This window comes from Bombus affinis, chromosome 8, assembly GCF_024516045.1.
Source record: "Bombus affinis isolate iyBomAffi1 chromosome 8, iyBomAffi1.2, whole genome shotgun sequence".
NCBI classification, from domain to species: Eukaryota; Metazoa; Arthropoda; class Insecta; order Hymenoptera; family Apidae; genus Bombus; species Bombus affinis.
The window spans coordinates 1,857,615-1,877,497 of record NC_066351.1 but is presented as its reverse complement, the minus strand read 5'-3'; the positions used below and the strand labels follow the sequence as shown (position 1 = coordinate 1,877,497).

At 34.2% G+C, this 19,883-nt stretch overlaps 2 long non-coding RNA genes across 2 annotated transcripts in view; both read left to right on the top strand.

The window, feature by feature from the left end:
• Nucleotides 1–19,883, top strand: part of LOC126919461 (uncharacterized) — a 65,008-nt gene that overhangs the window by 41,795 nt on the left and 3,330 nt on the right. The gene's annotated exons all lie outside the window — the stretch shown is intronic.
• LOC126919474 (uncharacterized) lies at nt 10,781–18,691 on the top strand. Its single transcript, XR_007711660.1, has 3 exons — nt 10,781–14,387; nt 14,480–14,550; nt 14,656–18,691. It is a non-coding gene; the product is annotated as an uncharacterized LOC126919474 (long non-coding RNA).

Sequence of the window (19,883 nt, the reverse complement as noted above, 5' to 3'; positions counted from 1 at the left end):
AGTTGATTCTGTAGAAAAACTTTAATCGATAACTTAAATTTATGTATTTAGATTTGGATATTAGAGAATTGTAGGTGATGAGTATTCTAGGGATCCCTAGAATGAATTTAAATAGTTTTCGAATCTTAAAAGATAATATTTTGATAGATATAAATATAGCGAATATGATCAAATAGTAAACCGAGAACGAAGTTGATTCTGTAGAAAAACTCCAATCGATAACTTAAATTTATGTATTTAGATTTGGATATTACAGAACTAATTACAAATGCTAAAGTAATATTTCGAAAATTACGGTTCTAAATATCGATGAACTTAAACAGTTTAGAAATCTTGATTTAAAGAGGAACGATCATCAAGAAGTTTATAGCTCAGTCACGATAGTAGAGATCCTTACAATGAAGTCGTTTAACCAGGTGGATACTTGTCAGATACCTGTTCCACGAAGATACAGCATCGCCATAGAGATCGGAACCAATCCCTTCGTGGGAGAGACGAAACGATTTCATGGTCGTTCCCTGTTACGGTTCGATTGTCTCTCATCTTCCATCGGCTTTGTTCTTTCCTTCTAGGACCATGTGTTAATTGCATTAGTGTAGGGCGAAACTTTGCAAGAGTTTTCGCAAAACTGGGAGAGATGCATCGCTCTCTAAGTACTTTAACGTTGCAAAACAGTGCAAGATGCATCGGCGGTTGGAAATGTTATGAAACAGTTTGCAACTGGCATTTCCGGTTCATCCTCTCTTTTTTAATCGCTCTATTGCCCTCATTTCTCATTATTCGCAACAAGATTTCGAAAAGATTTTTTTTTTGTTATAACTTGTTTGTTAGTCGTTATTATGCAGGTCAAAGATTCGAAGAATATTTTGTTATCGATCATCTTTATTAAACAGAAATTTATTTCGGCTGTAGAAACATTTATAATATTTTGGAATCCATTTTTTACATTTGCATTATAAAACATATTTTCGGAAAGTATCGTCATATTACACTTTTCTCCCTTAAATACCCTTCTTGTTGAGCTCTCTATGCCCTGGAGTGTGTAATTCTTATATTTCATTACTATTTTGATTCTAAATTCCGCAAGACTGTACCTTGTTACCATATTACCATAACCTTACACTAGATATAAATATTTCTATAATTATCAAGACATGATTACACAGGTAGAATTGCAGAGAAATGGTACTTTAAAGAATCTTCGAGAAGTAAAAAATTAAAATCCAGTATTATACGTTAAATTAACGGTCGATCGTACTGTTTCATCTGATTTCTAAGGATCATCCATATTAGTGAATATTAAATATCGAAATATTCCTATTCCAACTTGGATAGGTTAATTAAAATAATGACGATGGTAAAAATCATCCGGTAGCCGGTTATGACTTCATATCCTGTTGTTTCCAACCGATGATAATAAAAAGTACACTTATTAGGTAGAATCAAACTCCAACCTAACTGCGATCATTACATGAGTTCAGATCGACCCAGGTTGCATAAAAGGATCTAATAAACAGAAAACGTAGCTGGCGAGACTGACCTGCACCTTCCTCTTTGACGCGTGACTGTATATGTATTTACTGTATCAATCTTGTAGATATCGATCGTTTGAATTGATAAAGCATCTATCGTAATTTATAGGAAATCGTTAATTATAGGTTGCTAAACTCAATCCAGCGGTAATGATTAAGGATGTATGCAAGGAAACATTCGTGGTATAACATGATTGAATTTATTGAACTTAATTAACACATTCTGTTCAAGCCATTTTAATATCTTATTTATAAAGAGAATTTTCCCGTATCATCATCTGTAGGTGCACAGTTATGGCAATATTTTCTAGATATGTATATTAGGCTTTTTTATTTATATAGTATTAATTTTCATCGTTCTTCTTCGTCTTCAATCATTATGGGATATAATTTATTTAATAAATATAATGAATGAGTAGATCAAACGCACACTATCCTGAATTTGAAAAAAGTCAATTTATAATTCTATTACTTAAAAAAATTCTTTAATAAAAATATGCATCAAAGTAGATAAATAATTAGCATTAATTTTCAGTGGTTAAAAATGTTGCAAGAAATTATAGGAACAACTAAGAGAGTGATAAAAAAAGGGAGCGATATTTTATAACGTCCAAGAGTTGTTAGCCAAAGCCTGGTCCCCTACTTGAACTTGTTATTTCCAACCGATTTCTCGAAAGTCGTTGATCCGAAAAATTACCAGAGATATTGCGGTTCAAATTTAAAACTCCATTGTAACGACGCTTTACCAATAATCGTTGCAACCTGGCTCCTCTTCTATTGTTTTTCCCAGCATCGTTCACCACTGGCTTTGTCATCTCTCACGCTCCCACACTTCGTGGCCAGTCGACTGTCACGCTCAGTGAGACATTACAAATTCGTTGATAGCTTTTAACGAGTCGTTTCCGTTTGATAATTTACTTTTTCTCACAAACTGAGGTGCAAGGTAATCTAACTGGGATTACTTTTGCAAGAAACCATAAAGTATCAGAGTATTAGGGATATTGGAATGTTATAAGTATTGGATTGTTAGAGCATAAAGAATATAGAAATATTAAGGATAGAAAGATCGTGATATTGAAGCATTTAATATTAGAATTTTGGGATATCAAGAATCAAAAAGTTGAAATATTAGAGCATTTAGGATTAAAAGTTTGGAACATCGGTGTATTTGGTATCAGAAGATTGAGGTATCAAAATATTAACTAACGAAGGATAAAAGTATCTATGAAATAGGTTGAGATATCGAAGAACTATATATCATTCGGGTGTTGAATTAATCAAATATTCTTATCAAATAATTTAGAATATTGAAATATTAGAAATTAAAATTTTGAAGTATTGAAAATTGTTCGTGGGAAAGATTAGGAGCGGATATTAGGGTAATGGAGTAGCTTCAAAGATCGAGGAAAACTTTGTTGAGCGAAATGTATATACTTATATACTTCTTTTGTGTTTATGTCATCCGAAGGTATGGTATAAAGAGTCAGTATCTCGTAAAGGAATCATGCTGTCACCCAACAGGTCGTCAGGTCTAAGGTCTTCGACACATACGCGTGACGAACACAATGATCGTCGCCGTCGTCGTTGCCGTCGCCGTCGCCGTCGCCACATTAGAACGAACAAAATTGACATTACCCTGAATAATTAGGCTCCATCGTCATATTTATTTTAACCCTTTACACTTTGAATTTTATTTCGATTTCGTTAGCAGCAGCTCCCAACGCTTTTAAGTGTTTTATTTAAAATTCACTTTAACTAAAAAATAAAGCAATTTAAATAAATAAAGGAAGAAAGAAATTAAATACCAGTTTTATTCACACTATTGTTGTATTTTGTAATTTTTAAGTGTATGATATATCTTGGAACAATTTCCAGGATGCAATCCTGCTTTCCTTTCGCACATTTCACAAGAAAAGGTGGACATGAAAGAATGTCGATATGAATCAAATTGTTCCTACGATAACATTTGATACGATTATAACATCGATTGTACAATTTACAGCTTTCTTTAGATTTTTATTTTTATGATAACGTTTAGTTTTATTTGTATGGTATTAAACAATATTTGCACATCTTATCTTTAATATTAGTTAACATTAAAGTAGCAACAAGAAGCACGTGCACATACCTTTATTTTACAACGAGATATTTCTTTTATCAAATCTGACATTCCACTTTCATAGTATTTGTAGCATTGTAATATCAAATATAAATAAATTTATATACATATAAATACTGTAAAAAATGGTGTGTAAATACTTTGTATATTAGAAGGAAAAAGTAACCATTTGTACATAAATAACCAGTAACAATATTTATTTTCTCCCACTTCTACAATTAATCCCCTTTTAGTAAAAGGTGTTAGCAAAATACTTCTACAGACACCAAGTTCCTATTGCCTCGTAGAACAACTTCATCGTTTATAAAACAGGGTGTATAAAGGTACGATAGTTTTTAATGAAGCAGCGATCGTGTCATCCTTTGGGTCGTTGGGTCGAAGGTGTTCAATGTACGTGCTCTTCAATTAACCCTCCCCGGCCTATCGACAGGTCTGATCGGATCCGTGCAGCCGCATCGAACAACCGTGCTCGTAGTACTTTCGCCATACTCGCAGCGTGGGATGATTCGATCCTCTGTCTTTATACTTGCGTACCGTCAATGGATCGTAGTTTTTTCCACGTCAATCATCCGCATCATAAAGCCATCGACGTTTTATTCCAGCCTCGTTTTACCACCCACCTGTTCGTTATACTACCGCTTTATAGTACCAAAGACTGGTCGTTACTAAATCTCTAGCGAACGTAACTGAATTTCAGTCTCTGAAGTGAGTATAAATAAAATTGTCACGACTTTTATCCCGAAGTAACGGTTGTTACATGTCTATTAGAGCCATTAAATGAAAAGAGGTATATCATGTGACAATAAAGGAGTCAGGTTAACAGGAGTTCTTTTCAACGGGGGATTAACCAAACAAAAGATTCTTCAAGGTAATTCTGAAATCTCTTTCCGAATGAAGACACAGAAACAGATGATGGTGGTGAAAATTATTTTGAACGCGTACAGAAAAGAGAAACGAGGTCTCGATCGATGCGAATTTCGAGACGAAGCAACGGTACTTGATAACCTTGAACCAATTATGCATGCGAATTATTTCGCAAACATTACTCTATGTTCGCATTTCCCCTCGATGGTTCTTCAGCCTCTCGATTTGCGGTCAGGTTCTTCGTTAATTTTCTATAACGCGCTTCTTATATCGACGTCGATCCTTCGATCCTTCTCACGTAGATATTTTTTTCTAGGAAATTGCAGTTAAGTAATTTCAATTTGAAATTGAATTGTGACTGAGAAACGCGATACGAACTGAAATTCTTGAGATTCCGAGGATACCGCGTTCGGAAAAGAGGGAAGAGATATTAAAGTAAACTAAGTGGTTAAACTAGTCGGCACACGACAATTAACCTGCATAGTCACTTTATCTAAATCTACCGAGCCAGTGGACTCGACAAAGTCGTCCCTAAACTGGTATAACGTTTCTTTCTTCTCACGGTTGTACTCTGCACAATCGGCATCTCCTCTAACAGAACTAGAAAGGCGAGCCAAGTGAATGAAAATCATCGTTATCATTTAGATGCTGTTCAGCATCGTTGACAATTCGTTCTACAAACATAATTGATTCACTCCGTTTCAAGTATTACTACGAAAATTTTCACCTGATCGAATCCATATTTTTATTAGAATGATCTTACAAATTCGCGTGTATATCTTCATTAATGTGTGATAAAAAATAGAAGTTTTAATTTCGTGCTTTATAAGGGAAGTTTAAACGATGTTCTATCTTGCTCACTCTCAGTTAAGCAACGCGAATAAATATTATTTTTACAAATATGTTGACAACTTCTCTTAGCGTGAATTATAGTGACTTGTCGAGGTCTCGAGCCTAGTTGCATTAATCAGAGGAATATTCATATTAAAATTGACTATTCCAAAATTGAAATCAATAGAGTGCCATTTATTGATATGAAATTTATTTATTGCCGAATTAAATGAATTTCTATCTGCTTATCTAAATTCTCGTTATTTGCTTGAGAAGAAACTCCTATTACACGAACAGTTTACTCCCTGACAATTCCAAATAAATGAAATTCCACTACTCCTGTTTTATTTCATATCCTTAGGTTTTCATTCGTAACACAATATTTCAAATCCCAGTGAAAATACCTAATCTTTCTCTCTCATTCGTAGAACCAAACCATAAACTTAATGACACTGCATGCTGCCCCAATTTTGATAGTCACCACTTGTTGCTTGCTCCTTGGAACGCAGGCTTCTGCATCGCGCAATTGACGTATACGATCACGTTAAACACAGACCGCTCCTATCATCACTGATATTTGGTTAACTGTACAAGATTGTGTGCACAAGCAATCTCTTAATTGCTACAAACATCTCGGTCGAGCGTATTCTTTTTCCTTTTTCTCTTTTCTTTTTTTTTTTTTCTTGAAAAGAAGCGACTAACGAGCGATGAACGAGCTACGAGAGACGCACGAATAGTCGCGACGCGATTTACTTAATTACGGGGAACACCGTTAACGCCGTTGTAAATACGCCGTTGTACCGTTCGTCAACTTTCAATGTCGACCAGTATGTCCTGCCCTCGCAAAATTTACGAGGTACGCTTAGAATTTCCGTGCTCGCTCCTCCTCATCCTGTCTCCGAAGCGGAGATGTCTCTGGCTCGAACCTGAGTACAGTTAGCGGAACGGGGATTTAAATATCACTTCTTAGATACAAAAGGAGTCTCCCTCTTATTCGAGAAACCAAAAGAAAAAAAGAATTTCGAACTGTCTGTCCTTCACTTATACGAGAAATCAGAAGGAAAGGAGAATTTTCTGTCCTTTCAAGACTCGCAGACTTTTGCATCGTCGAAACGATAACACCTTGGATGGAAACAGCAACCATAATCTGAATATTTTAACAATATACATGTACGTGGTATAAAGATGGTTGCAACATGAACGCGATAATTTCACTAGATACAAGGCAACGACATGCAGGGATTGCGGTTTTTCTTGAAGACGCAAGGACATCGACGCGCGACATTCTCGAAATAGCACTTCAATTTTTCAGCAGCGTTTGTCGTGTTAATATTTTTACATAATTTCCAAGGCAACGCAGTGGTGATAGAAGGTCGGTATACTTTGATTTATGAAGGAGTTAGCAGGAATTATTAGTTTCTGTACTAAGCATAATTATGCGTAAAGTTTTGACATTAATACATTGACTACGTATGTCGTGGATCTGAGTCTACGCGTATAATATTGCTGTCCTTAGCTAAAATGCCCTACCTGTCATCAAAAAACTGAAGTTTCACTATTTTGCTTGAACCATCTTCGTTTTTCTTCATTCCATTTAAAATATTTAATTATCTTATAACAGTCCCTATGACATTAATTTTTTTCAAACGATAAAATATTTCAACATATTTGGAAATATAAAAGATTTCCGGACAGGACATTTTAACTACTAAAAGGAGCAGACTTAAATATAGGGCACAAACTGAAGATCACGAAATTTGTTAATAATTCACACGAACGTAAAAGTTTTACGTTATTGAGCCAGGTATTGTACGAAAATTATTTGCCACTGTTGAAATTGACTGATAGAAGAACGAATGGATGAATTTTTAATAGAAAATATATTGAATTAAATAAAGGTATAAGTTTAATGTATAAGTTTATGCTGATGCAGATTCTCACTTTCATAACGTTACAATACAATAAAATCGATAGGGAGCACGTTCATATATTTATAGCAAAGGGCATTACCAAAAAAGTTAACCTTGTAGTTCAAGCTAAAGGTTACAAGCAACATAAATAGAAATCTATTTATTAGCTCCTTTGTTCCTACACCTTGTAACCCAAAACATAATTTATATTCAAGGGCACAATAATGAGGATTTTATTTAGAATACTTTTTGTTTCACTAAATTCTATTTTCTACGCAACAGCGATCATGGATATAGGAAAATAAAGATGTAGAGTTTTTCTTGAGGTAATTACTTCAACAGTTACTGTACAGTATTCTAGATAGTGAAAATACATAATTAATGAAGCACTGAACGTGTTAATGAAAAATTTGCGTCCTTTTATGTGCTATTTAAATTGAAAGTAGATTATTCTCTAGTGATTCGTGATAAAATATGAAAAACAGTATATGCTAAGAGGAATACCAAAGCAAAAAAGATTTTAGTGATTCTACAATTAAAGTCGTGCGTAAAAATATTTTGTACTGTCGCGAAATTTGCAAAGAAAAATACATAGATTATCTCCGATAAGGATCTATTCTAAGCAACATTGTGGCAAGACCTACCACCAGATGCCAACGGTTGAACAGGTTAATTACCGAGCAGCGACCAGTTTTATCTTCAGGCTGTTGCCGCGAAAAGTTTCCCGACCCCCCGGTAAATTCAAGGATCACTCGTTCCTAGAAACGTAATTACGCTGTGAAACACCGTGGCGATGCGTCGAGATGCTTAAAAGACTTCTAGCGGGGAATAACGTAAAATCATGGTGAACTAAAAAAGAATTAATAAAGCTAACATGTACGCAACTTTTTTTAATTCTGACAGCAGCGTGGTGAAACGGAACTTCGTATCAATTGTGATTAACCACTGCGAAGAATATTGACGCCACTTCCACGATGAACGTGTGAAACGGATGCATCATCGCCATTGCGTAACAGTTGTAAACGTCGTTTATTAGACAACCGTGGCCCGCTTGAAATTCACTTCTCACGTAACTCGTCAGCAACCGTGATATCGACACGAGAAGGAAATAATGACTCCATGATAGAGGAAAGGGAGGTCTCCGGCAAAAGCAATCGCCTCTGTCTTTTTCTCTTTCTCCACGCTCGCTGGCGAATGTGTAACGCAAGGTCCGTTAATTACCACAGATTTCTATCGGCCTTAACTAGAAACGGTGCGTTTATTCATCGCGCTCTCCACACAAGAGCAAAAGACACGATATCAATCAAATCGGACAAAAACGGTTTGTGGTATATGTGCAGCACGTGATGAGAGGCTAGAGGTGCGGATGAATTAGAAGCGATTCTCGTGTGGAAAAATAAACTTTAACACGAGCGCTGCCAACCTCGTCAAAATAGCGGATATTAGGTCTTTCGTTTATAGAAGTATTTGGATAAAAGTATCTCCAAGAGTGCAAATGCTTTTGTGATATTAATGTTGAGATAAAAATGTGACTGTACATATTTATATTGTATATTATATATTATCTATATCTATTATAGCAGATATTAGGTCTTTTATTTTTAGAAATATTTGGGAGGCTGCAATAGTACAGATGCTTTTGTGATATTAATGTTAAGTTAATTGAGATAGAAATATAACTGTACATATTTATCTTGTATATTATATATTATCTATATTTATTATGGTGGATATTAGGGCTTTTGTTTTTAGAAGTATTAGGAAGGCTGCAATAGTGCAGATGCTTTTGTGATACTAATATTGAGTTAATATTGTTATATAATTATATTATCCTATATTATTATATTATTTATTGTAGTGGATATTAGGTGTTTTGTTTTTAGAAGTATTTGGAAGGCTGGGAAAGTGCAAATGCTTTTGTGATACTAATATTGAGTTATATTATTATATTGTTATATAATTATATTATCCTATATTATTATATTATCTATTGTAGTGGATATTAGGTCTTCTGTTTTAGAAGTATTAGGAAGGCTGCAATAGTACAGATGCTTTTGTGATATTAATGTTGAGTTAATTGAGATAAAAATGTTACTGTACGTATTTATCTATTCATATTATATATTATCTATATCTATTGTAGTGGATATTAGCTCTTTTGTTTTTAGAAGTATTTGGAAGGCTGCAATAGTGCAGATGCTTCTGTGATATTAATGTTGAGATAATTGAGATAAAAATGTGACTGTACGTATTTATCTATTCATATTATATATTATCTATATCTATTGTAGTGGATATTAGGTCTTTTGTTTTTAGAAGTATTAGGAAGGCTGCAAAAGTCCAATGCTTTTGTGATATTAATGTTGAGTTAATTGAGATAAAAATGTAACTGTACGTATTTATCTATTTGCTTTCGTTAGCATTTATTGTTGTGGTTGAGGTTGACTGATTGTAGAACGAGTGGATGAATTTGTAATAGAGAAGCATATTGAAATAATTAAAGGTATAAGTATAAGTATAGGTATAAGTTTATGCTTATTCAGATCCTTACTCTCTTAGTGTTACTAGACAATGGGATGACATATATTTATAGCAAAAGGACATTACCAAAAAGGTTAACCTTATAGCTTTGGCTAGAGACTACAGGAAACATAAATAGAAATCTGTTTATTATTCCTTTGTTCCTATATCTTGCAACCCAAAACATAATGTATACTCAAGGGTACAATAATATGCACCTTTCCTTATTCAGAATATTTCTGTGTAATAGCAGTCTCCAGGTCACGGATATACATAAATAAAGATGTAGAGTTTTTCTTGAAGTAGTTACTTCAATATTTATTATAGTAAATATATTAAAGACTGGCAGTGGCGGATCTGGGATTCTTTCTTGGGACGGAGAAGGCGAAATGTATAAAAGTACATAAGTACATTTTTAAATCTCCTTTTACAAATTCGTTTATAATTGCTATTTTAATATCTCTATTTAGTACTATAGCTTAAGCAATTAAATCCAAATTAATTATATACCTAACAAGTTTCTCAGAAGATAAACATGACATAATATTTTTATATTTTATTATTCCTGAGTGGGGAGGGGCATGCTCGCGTCTATCATCACCTCCTCTCTGCATCCGCCGCTAAAGATTGGTAGTTTTCGTTTATGCTAGTCTGTTATACAATTTGTTTGTATGAAGTGTTTTTCATTTTTCCATTGAAATGTTCCCAATCTTTTGTAATCAATTGTGAGAACATAATCTACAAGTAGAAATACGGGCAAAATTTTATGTGAAATTTGGCTGAAGATATTTTTTTATCAAATTATACACAACATTGTAGAATATAAAAAATTATTCTATTATAGAATCTACTAATATCCAATTCAAGTTAAGAAAAGCAATATAAACATTATATAACATTATATAATATAACATTAATAGTTAAACTTCACGTGACATTCTTTTTCATTTTCACTTGCAAATTATGTGCTTACAATTCTCCAAGAAAAACCAGAATTGTTCTATACACTTATTAATTATCTTGTATCTTTTTCGTGAAATTCCTCTAAATACAAAAACCACAAGATAAGAACGAAGGAAAAAACTAACTCGATCGTCGACCAGCGTGGAATCGTGTCGTAATTTCCTTTCGGTTCGCTATCGACATAAATTTCGACCAACACAACACAGATTCCGATGCACGTGCGTTCGATGACAAACTGACGTTTACCACAAAAAATTCGATCAAACACGCCCGTCCCCACAGCTGTTTCGCGTAAAATGCGAGCATCGCGAGACGACTCGTCTCATCGTTCACCCAAGTCAACCTGTTCAGAACGGTTGATTAATGAACGTGATTATGCAAAGTGGATCAGTATCTGTAAGTCGCTGGACCAGGCTTATCTCGTCGACGGTGACGCCGCGCTGTCTTCTGACGCGAATCCTGCAGCACTACTGATAATTAAGAACGTTGATTTTCAAATTTTCCTTTGGGTAAAAGTGACGCAATTTCCCATCAATTTCCTTTCTGAATTTATCTTTAGCTTTAAGAGTTGTTGGATTTAAAAACAGTTCTGTATCTCAAGGTCAGTAATCTAAACATTAAGTCACTATAGTCTGAATCATATGCAGATATTTATATCATTGATAAATTCTTGGATCGCAACAGAAAGGAGTCGTTTTATTTTAAAAGTGAATCGTAAAAGTATGCAAAGCATGAAATAGTCGTTGGTGTTTATTAAAATTAAGAAATTAAGAAAGAATATATATGAATATACATATTCCAAAATAGAAATTATAACTGCAGAAACTAATTGTCACTGAGGGCAGTCTTATCAAAATACGCTGATCTCGAATTTGTATATAATTAACTATATAATTAAGATCATATACGCTAATGAAGATAGTAGCGAATAATCGTAAAAAGACGTCAGAGGACTCAAGCTTCCAGATTAAAAAAAATTAATGAAGCTTTCGAAGATTATAAAGAACCGATTTGGAGATCATAGATTCGAACAGATCTTAGCCTTGGCCATGTCTTCCAACGAGTATCGACTTACTATTAATACTCGTTAATTTGATAATATATTTTTTTCGTTGTTAATTGAGGCGGTATAATTAGTAAAAAAATATCGTATTATTCCAATTCGTATGGTTACCATTTCTATATCGATTTCTTGTATTTACGAAGATAAGTCTTTTTATCATGACTTCTCAACTTTGATCGAAAGCTGAGAAATCTCTCGAAAACTATTGGCGGTTTCTAAATAAAAACCGCAAGAACTTTTATTGACAACTGAACTTGGGGCTGAAGTTAGGGGAACCCAACTATGGGGAAAATAAATCGAGTAATTCCAACATAGAAATTCTTCAACGATTTCAATCAAAAACTCTAAAATCCTTAATAGATGCAGCTTGGTATGTTACCAACGAAACTATCCACCGCGACCTTAAGATACCTACAGTTAAAGAAGAAATATCCAAATTCAGTAATAAATATAACATAAGAATTAACAACAACCAAAACTCACTACTTACTCAATTACTTGACACGACGGTTCAGATCCGCAGGCTAAAAAGACATTACCCTCTAGATTTAGACATTAGATTCAGCTAGAATCAAACATACGATAATCATTTATTATTCACATTATAGTACCACGCCAGAATAATTTACTTATAATTCTCAATGAGAATTGATTGTAAACTACTTCCAAATAAAAAAGAAAAAAAAATAAGAAAAATTCAACATTCGCAGATATTAAGTTTTTAAACCCACACAAAAGAAGAATAAAAGTTCTTTCAGTTGTCTAAAACTTGTCTTTCAGAGTCTAAATAAAAACCGTAAGAGAACGTCCGTGTGGAGAACCATGCATCAGAGTTTAATTATTACGAACCTGTTGGTATGGCGGCGACACAAGGATATCCGCAGATTGAGTCGCTCCTTCGGGATGACAATCTCCCTGTCGAGCTGCCATTCAGCTACTCGTCGGTGGTCTTTGAGGACCTATCACGGAGACTGCTTCGTCATTGTCACCGGAAGTAGCGTGTTCCCGTCAGAAGCGGCTGAAAATCTCGATAAAATCAACCTGCTCTACCGTTCTCATTGATCATTGCATTAAGCTTTGTTTTATTGCGCGATTAACACTAACTATCAAAATAGTAAAAATAATTAATTTATAATTTTTCATAGAAATTTTGTAAATCCACGATAATGTATTTTGGGGTTTGAATAATTCTTTATAAAATACACTTGCTTATGAAAGTATTTGAACAGTTATCATAGAAAACTTTTGATCACCATAAAGAGTAAATATCAAGGTAAATTCTGAAAAATAGTATTTGTAGCATCAGTTTTCTCAATTTTCCAATTTATGCAATTGATCAGTAGATAAATTATCGAAATATTGAATGCGTTTATTCTGGAAATATTGAGTCACGAGTATCCTGAAACATAAAAATACAAGGCGTATCAATGACTTTATCGATTCTATCAATTTTGCTAGTCGCAGCACGAAATTTCGTCTTCGTATTCCATGGTCAAATGTTGAATACGTTTATTCTGGAAATATTGGGTCACGAATGACCTAAAACATAAAAATACGAAGTCATATCGATCGCTTTATGTCTCTTGCTATTCTTATACCAAAGAAAAAGGGCATTCCACTAATAAAAACCGTTGTCCAAGTAAGAGAAGCAAGAAGATATTTACAGCAATGACGTGGCCACTCAAGAGGAGATCGCTAAATCAGAAAAACGGAAGGACGAGGTCAGTAAGGTGAGAGTAAACAAGATAAACGTTAATGCCAAAGAACGCTAGTTATTTTCATTTTCACTGACTCAGACGGAAACGATTTGCTCCGTAACGAAGTTAACACATTGTCCATTGGTAATGCGGCAATTACTGGATTTAATATGCACAGCTATACAATCGTAAACGTTGACAATGCGAACGTGCGTGGAAGATATCTGAATGAAGATATGTGGTTTCAATGAAATTCAAAACACAACGTTATCCTATATATAATACAATATCATATAATACAACGTAATACAATAATTCTATGTAATATAAACGACGTAAAATATGTGACACAAAAGGTAGTAAAATGACAAGAAATTTGGAATGAAAAATTTAGAAAATAATTATTTCTTTGTCGTCGTTGAAAAACATCTTACCTAACGCAATAAAAGAATAATTCATAAATAATTCATTTTACGAACTGTGAAAAGGTACGTTGCCTTACGGAATGTTAAACGAAGTCCCCGTGAAACGTAGAGAGATCAAAGGTTTCTCAAACGTGTATCGCCAAGATAATTTCAAAATTACGATATTATATTACACGGTGGTAAACACACACTGTACGACTAAATAGAAAATCAACGCGTTGGCAATCTCGACGGGAGATCTTGGAAGCTTGAGGTAAAATCGAAAAGTAGAAACAAACGACGGAGAGAGGTGAGAAGAGAAGACGTTGGCGAGGAATGAAAGCAGAGTGAGGAACCACGAAAGACAAGTATCAGGAAGAGAGGCCGGGTTTTGCAGCGTAGCAGCAACGGGAAGAGGCGAACAAGGAAGCCGTGGGGAGGTCGTAAGAAGGCATAACGAGGAAGAAAGAATTGAACAAGAACGGTAAGGAGCCAAGGAGTCACACGGTGTTCCATAGGCATAGCGGATCTCCACGTAGCGGTAGATACTTTCAGATAATACTCTTATTTACATAGGTAGGTGCATAAATGAAAAGCAATGCGATGCATCGGAGTGCGCGTATGCCCGACGAGTTATACATATCTGGGTAAGTGGATGCAGGCCCGTTCCTGAACCCACTTTAAGCTCTTTAACGACGATTATTTTCGATATCATGGAGATTACCTGTGTTAATAATGCGTTTCTTTGATAGATCCGCGCGTTTAATTGCTTACAATGGACCACCCGTTCGATGCACACCGCTTACTCGGTTGATATGGATCATTTATTAATAAATGTACAGTAGTCTTGGACATTTAAATATTTTATAATATAAATAAATAGAATTCAGTATTTTACTTTCTGTAATGTTTCTAGTGGAACTTGGAATTACAAATATCCTGTTACTTGAAGTGTACTCCACATATTGATTCTTTCAGGAATAATTGTATACCATTTTTATATCACTTTTATATCATAGCAGTTGTACGGTGATAAGAACTGAACAGTAAATATAAATATTGTCAAGATAGATAGTAAGAAAAGGAGCAAACCTGTCTTAAGTAGGTAAGCTTCATAAAATTGTAAAAGAAGTTAGAGGGGGAAGTAGTAACAAGAAAATATTCAGCAGATTCTTGAAATTCTTTCCCATAACAAGAATGTTCAAAAATACAGAATTTAACATAGCTGTTTTCCGTTTATGACATAGTACGTTAGGTAGCATTACGTTCGTTATCATCTGTTTCTGATTATTGGTGCTGTAACTGTTTAAGCAGGCAACAGATTACAGGAAATGAACTTGCACTACTTCCAAAATAATTGATTATGCAATGTCATTTATTAACGAAACCTCAATTGATTAAAACAAACGAATATTTTAAGTTTACATTAAAAACTTTTTATATTAATAAATTCTATAAATGAAAGTTTATGAATAATTTATAAATAAATTTATAAATAAAAAGTTCACGTTAAAGTGTACGTAAATTCTTCGTTTTCTCAATTTTTTTACAAAATGGATTTGCCACTGAAAATATATGGTCGAATTAAGATAAAATTTTATACAGTCCAGAAAATACTAACCATTTACACATATAAAAGCCACATAAAACGGTGGAATGTATTTGTAGAAAATCACTTTGTTCCATTTATTTATTGACGTAAGTCGTAACAAATTTCGTGTTTAAATATTTAATATTGCCATTATATCACACGTTTAAAATTGCGATGTGAATTGAAAATCTCGCTTTTACAATGACGCTTTTACCCTTTTCAAACGCTCAGGATATTCTTCCAAAAGAAATTCACCACCAAATTGCAGCATTTTACGGTAATAAAGTTAGAGATGAATCATTGATCAGACGATGAGTGCGCGAATTCAATGAACAAACTGTATGTGATCGTAAATGTTCTCGCCGCCTCTCTCTCATTACAGAGGAGTTCAAGAACGTGCCTGCGACTTCATTGCAAATGATGGAAACGTCAAACGAGTCAGATTACCATTTTCTTTTTTTTTGCAAAACTTAAATAGTTTTCTGGTCGATAATCGTTTCAGAAGAAACGATGATTTAAAGGACTGCGTAAGACGATGGTTATGCGAAGTGGCAGTGGAAATGTATGAATGAAGGTATATGCAAAATTCATATAACGTTAGGACAAGTATAGGGGCTGGTGGTTGTATTAAAAAATAACTTAATATATATACTATTTATTTCAAAACTACTTATTTCAGGTGATATTGATCCAGATCAAATTTAAACTTGGAAAACCACACTGTGAGTTTAGCTAAATTGCGCTAAAATTGATATAAATTTCTCAAGGAAGTTGCAAAATTAAAAAAAAGTTCTAAATGATATATCGCATTAAACAATGTTAGCAATATTCAGGCTTACAAATAGGCGATTAATTTCACTAATTAAAACAGCAACAGCAAACTGTCTAAAAGAAAATAGAGCAAATATCGCTGTTGCATATTCGTGTGCCTATGGAAATATTTGCAAAAAGAAATTAATTTTTACTAATATGCCATCAACTTGATGAAATGTAAAGCCTAACGTCGTTTACGTTCATCCAGTTAAGTTCTCGTTCAATGAATCGATTGATTATTACCTCGCTATTTCCTTTCGCGAGGGAATTCAGGGATTTCGTTGCTTTATTTTCACCGCGATCTCGCGTAACAAGTTTCTTCTTCTGGAGAAGCTTCAATTTTCTACAAAAGGAACAGTTATTTCGTTGATTTGCACAGTTCATAATCAACAGCGTTAACTGTCACTTACGATAATGATAGTCGCCAATGACTCACAACCTTCGATTAAGCAAATGTTACAACTTAGCAAACATACGACTAATTATGTAATTGCAAGCCGCGTTTATCTTCTGGCATTCGCTGGTTACTAGGATTAAAAAGCTCCTTTCTCGGCTCGTATACGTTGCGTGCTTCGAGGAACTTGTATTCTACGCCTTGGTACTTGTTTTAATTTTCTGCACGGAAAAAGAACAAGTCGTTAAGGAAGCGGATTATTCTCAGAAAGATTTACAGTCTTCGATTATCGAATTACATAAAATATTTATCATTCTCAACTTTTTCAGTTTTTAGTCAGATTGTCAGGTGTGAGGAAACTTTATATGGCATAGCAAAGTTTATTAATTACCAGTATCTAATTTGTGTTTATTTCCTTTATCTCTATTGCTACTCATTATAAACATTACGTACTTAACTTATGCAAATATCTTGAATTTTTGTTTTCTAATCGAGTAACGATTATGGTCGAGAATGAATTCATAAAGAATGTGAGCAGGTTCTAATCATTCTGAATGATATCCAAGTTGGATTAATTACCTAGCTATGAAAGTATACCAAAGTATATGTCGGAGATGAAAGGACATCGGTGCCTTTCTTTTGGAATGTTTGGGAAGGTCTCCAATGCTTTAGTCCAGACTTTTTATTATAACTGTACTTAAATACTAAAACTGAGAAATAGTTGTTTATAATCTAATCCGAGTATGCGTGCCCGAGATTTATGACAGTGGGCTTAGGCTCAAAGAGACGTAACGGGTCGCTGAATGTAGCCACGGTCACAAGAGGGACATGTATCTAACAGAAATATGGATTAATTATATAGCTCTCCTTAAAAACAAAAATATATGGTATATAAGGGCAGTCCCACTTGCACTGAGATTCAGTCAGATAAGTTCTACTTGTACTGTAGACAAGTACGTTGAGACACACCCGAATCGTGGATCAGTAAGTTGAGTTCGACTTAGACTGTAGCAGAAATCGCATTCGTCATCTCGTTGACCGTGGATTCGTTATTGTTGAGATTATTAGATGTATAAAGAGAGAAACGCGTGGATAAATTGTAAGGTAGATTTAATAGAGAAGTGTAATTACAAGTAGGAATACAATTTGAGCTGGTCCAGATCCGCACGTTAGCAGTGTTAAGTTATAACTGAAAAACTCCGAAGTCAACGTCGCCTGTCTATTGTTTATGGTCTGCCTTCGTGCCAGTCTTTTGTCTATAAGCCGTCGACGACTTTAGCGTTTGAAGAAACTAAAAAGACCAGATGTAGAGTTTTCTTAGAAGTGGTGACCACTTCAATAGTTATTGAACCTAAATTCATTGTCATCAACATCTCCATTATCTAATCGCCGCTATTACTTGCTACACTCTGTAATAATCACATTTTTATCAGTAAAATATCATCTATAGTACATAACAACGATGGCCAATTCACATGAAGATTCATTATACACCCCTAACTGCAATGATAACCCGACATATACAGGCTGGTTTGTAACTGGTGGTACAAGCGGAAAGGGGGTGAGTCTACGTGAAAAAAGAAGTCGAAAATATAGAATAAAAATTGTTCGTTTGAGGCTTTGTTTTCGAGAAAATCGACTTTGAATTTTCGCTCGGTACGCGTGCACTTTATCACGTCTCGTTATAACGGATCTCACTGTAGATCGATGTCTCGATGGATATTATCGCAGTTTAAGTTTGTTTTTGCCGTAACGGAAAATTAGGAAAACATAATGAAATAATATGAAGTAATCATAAAGTTTATTATTACAAAAATTGCTGAAAATGTTGCCCATTCTGCCGAACACATACTTCTGCTCTTCTAATTAAATTTCTATGAACACTTTCTAACGTATTCGATTGTTTTAAAGTATGAAAGGCTACAATAATCTTTTCTTTCAATTGCTCGCAACTTGCGATTTCTTCAGAATAGACAATTGATTTAATATGCTTTAATATGCAATATTGATAATATTGATTTAATATATCCATAAATAAAATTCAAAGTCGATTTTCTCGAAAACAAAGCCTCAAGCGAAAAATTTTTATTCTATATTTTCGACTTCTTTTTTCGCGTAGAATCACCTCCTTTCCGCTTGTACCATCAGTTACCAACCACCCTGTATATGTAACGAATATTCTCATTCAGACAAAATTTAATAGATGATATTGATCCAAATCGAGAGAAATTCAGACTTGGAAAATCACACCTAAAACTTACCTAAATTGCATTAAAATTGATATAGATTTCTCAAGGAAGTTGTAAAACAAAAAGAAGTCGATCTAATTTCATCGTCAATGAAATCCGCATTAAATTTCGTAGTGACGGCACCGTCATAAATTAAAGGGTAAAGGCAGTACCGGAGTGCAGTCTTCAGCCGGAGGGCGGTCATTTTACACCTTTGCTGTTGTTTCCCGAGGACATTCTCGGTTTCTTGTCTAGAGGATACTTTTTACTATTTCGATGAGAAACTGTCAAGCTTATTGCACTAGTTTCTTCGAAATGGAGTAAATAAATCCATACCCAGGGTGGTCCCTCGAAAAAAGAAAGCAGTAATTCTAATTGCATTTTCAAATCTTAAATACATGAAAAATATTTTTCTAAACCTCTTTAGATCTTCCACAGACTTTATACAGTCTAACACAGTAATCATTTATAAGTAAGAAATTTCCTACGAGTTACGAATCTATTGCAACTTCAAACCACGAAGTTTATTTCTGTTTGAGATAAAGTGTCCTTAAAATGTTAGTTGAGTTGCTTACTGTGATTGCACGAATAAATTACTTTTACTATGTAAGACGTCTCGTGCTCTCACGATTATATATACAGTGAGAATCAAAAGCGAGTATACACCTTGAAGACACAAAATTTATTCGAAAACTGTTACGCGCATATATTGATGACATCGAAAATTGATTAAAATATATAAAGCAGGAATACAAATTAAAAATAAAAATAAATTCAATATTATACAAATACCTTATATTTGTAAGGTGTATATTTGAAACACAAAGGAGAGAGAAGAGAGAGGAAAGAAAGGGAAACGATGAATACGTCGATGATTCGAGAATTTTGCGGGTAGAGTTAACAGTATCGAGGCGATTCTGATGCGACTGGCTGCTGGTAGCCGTACCCACGCCG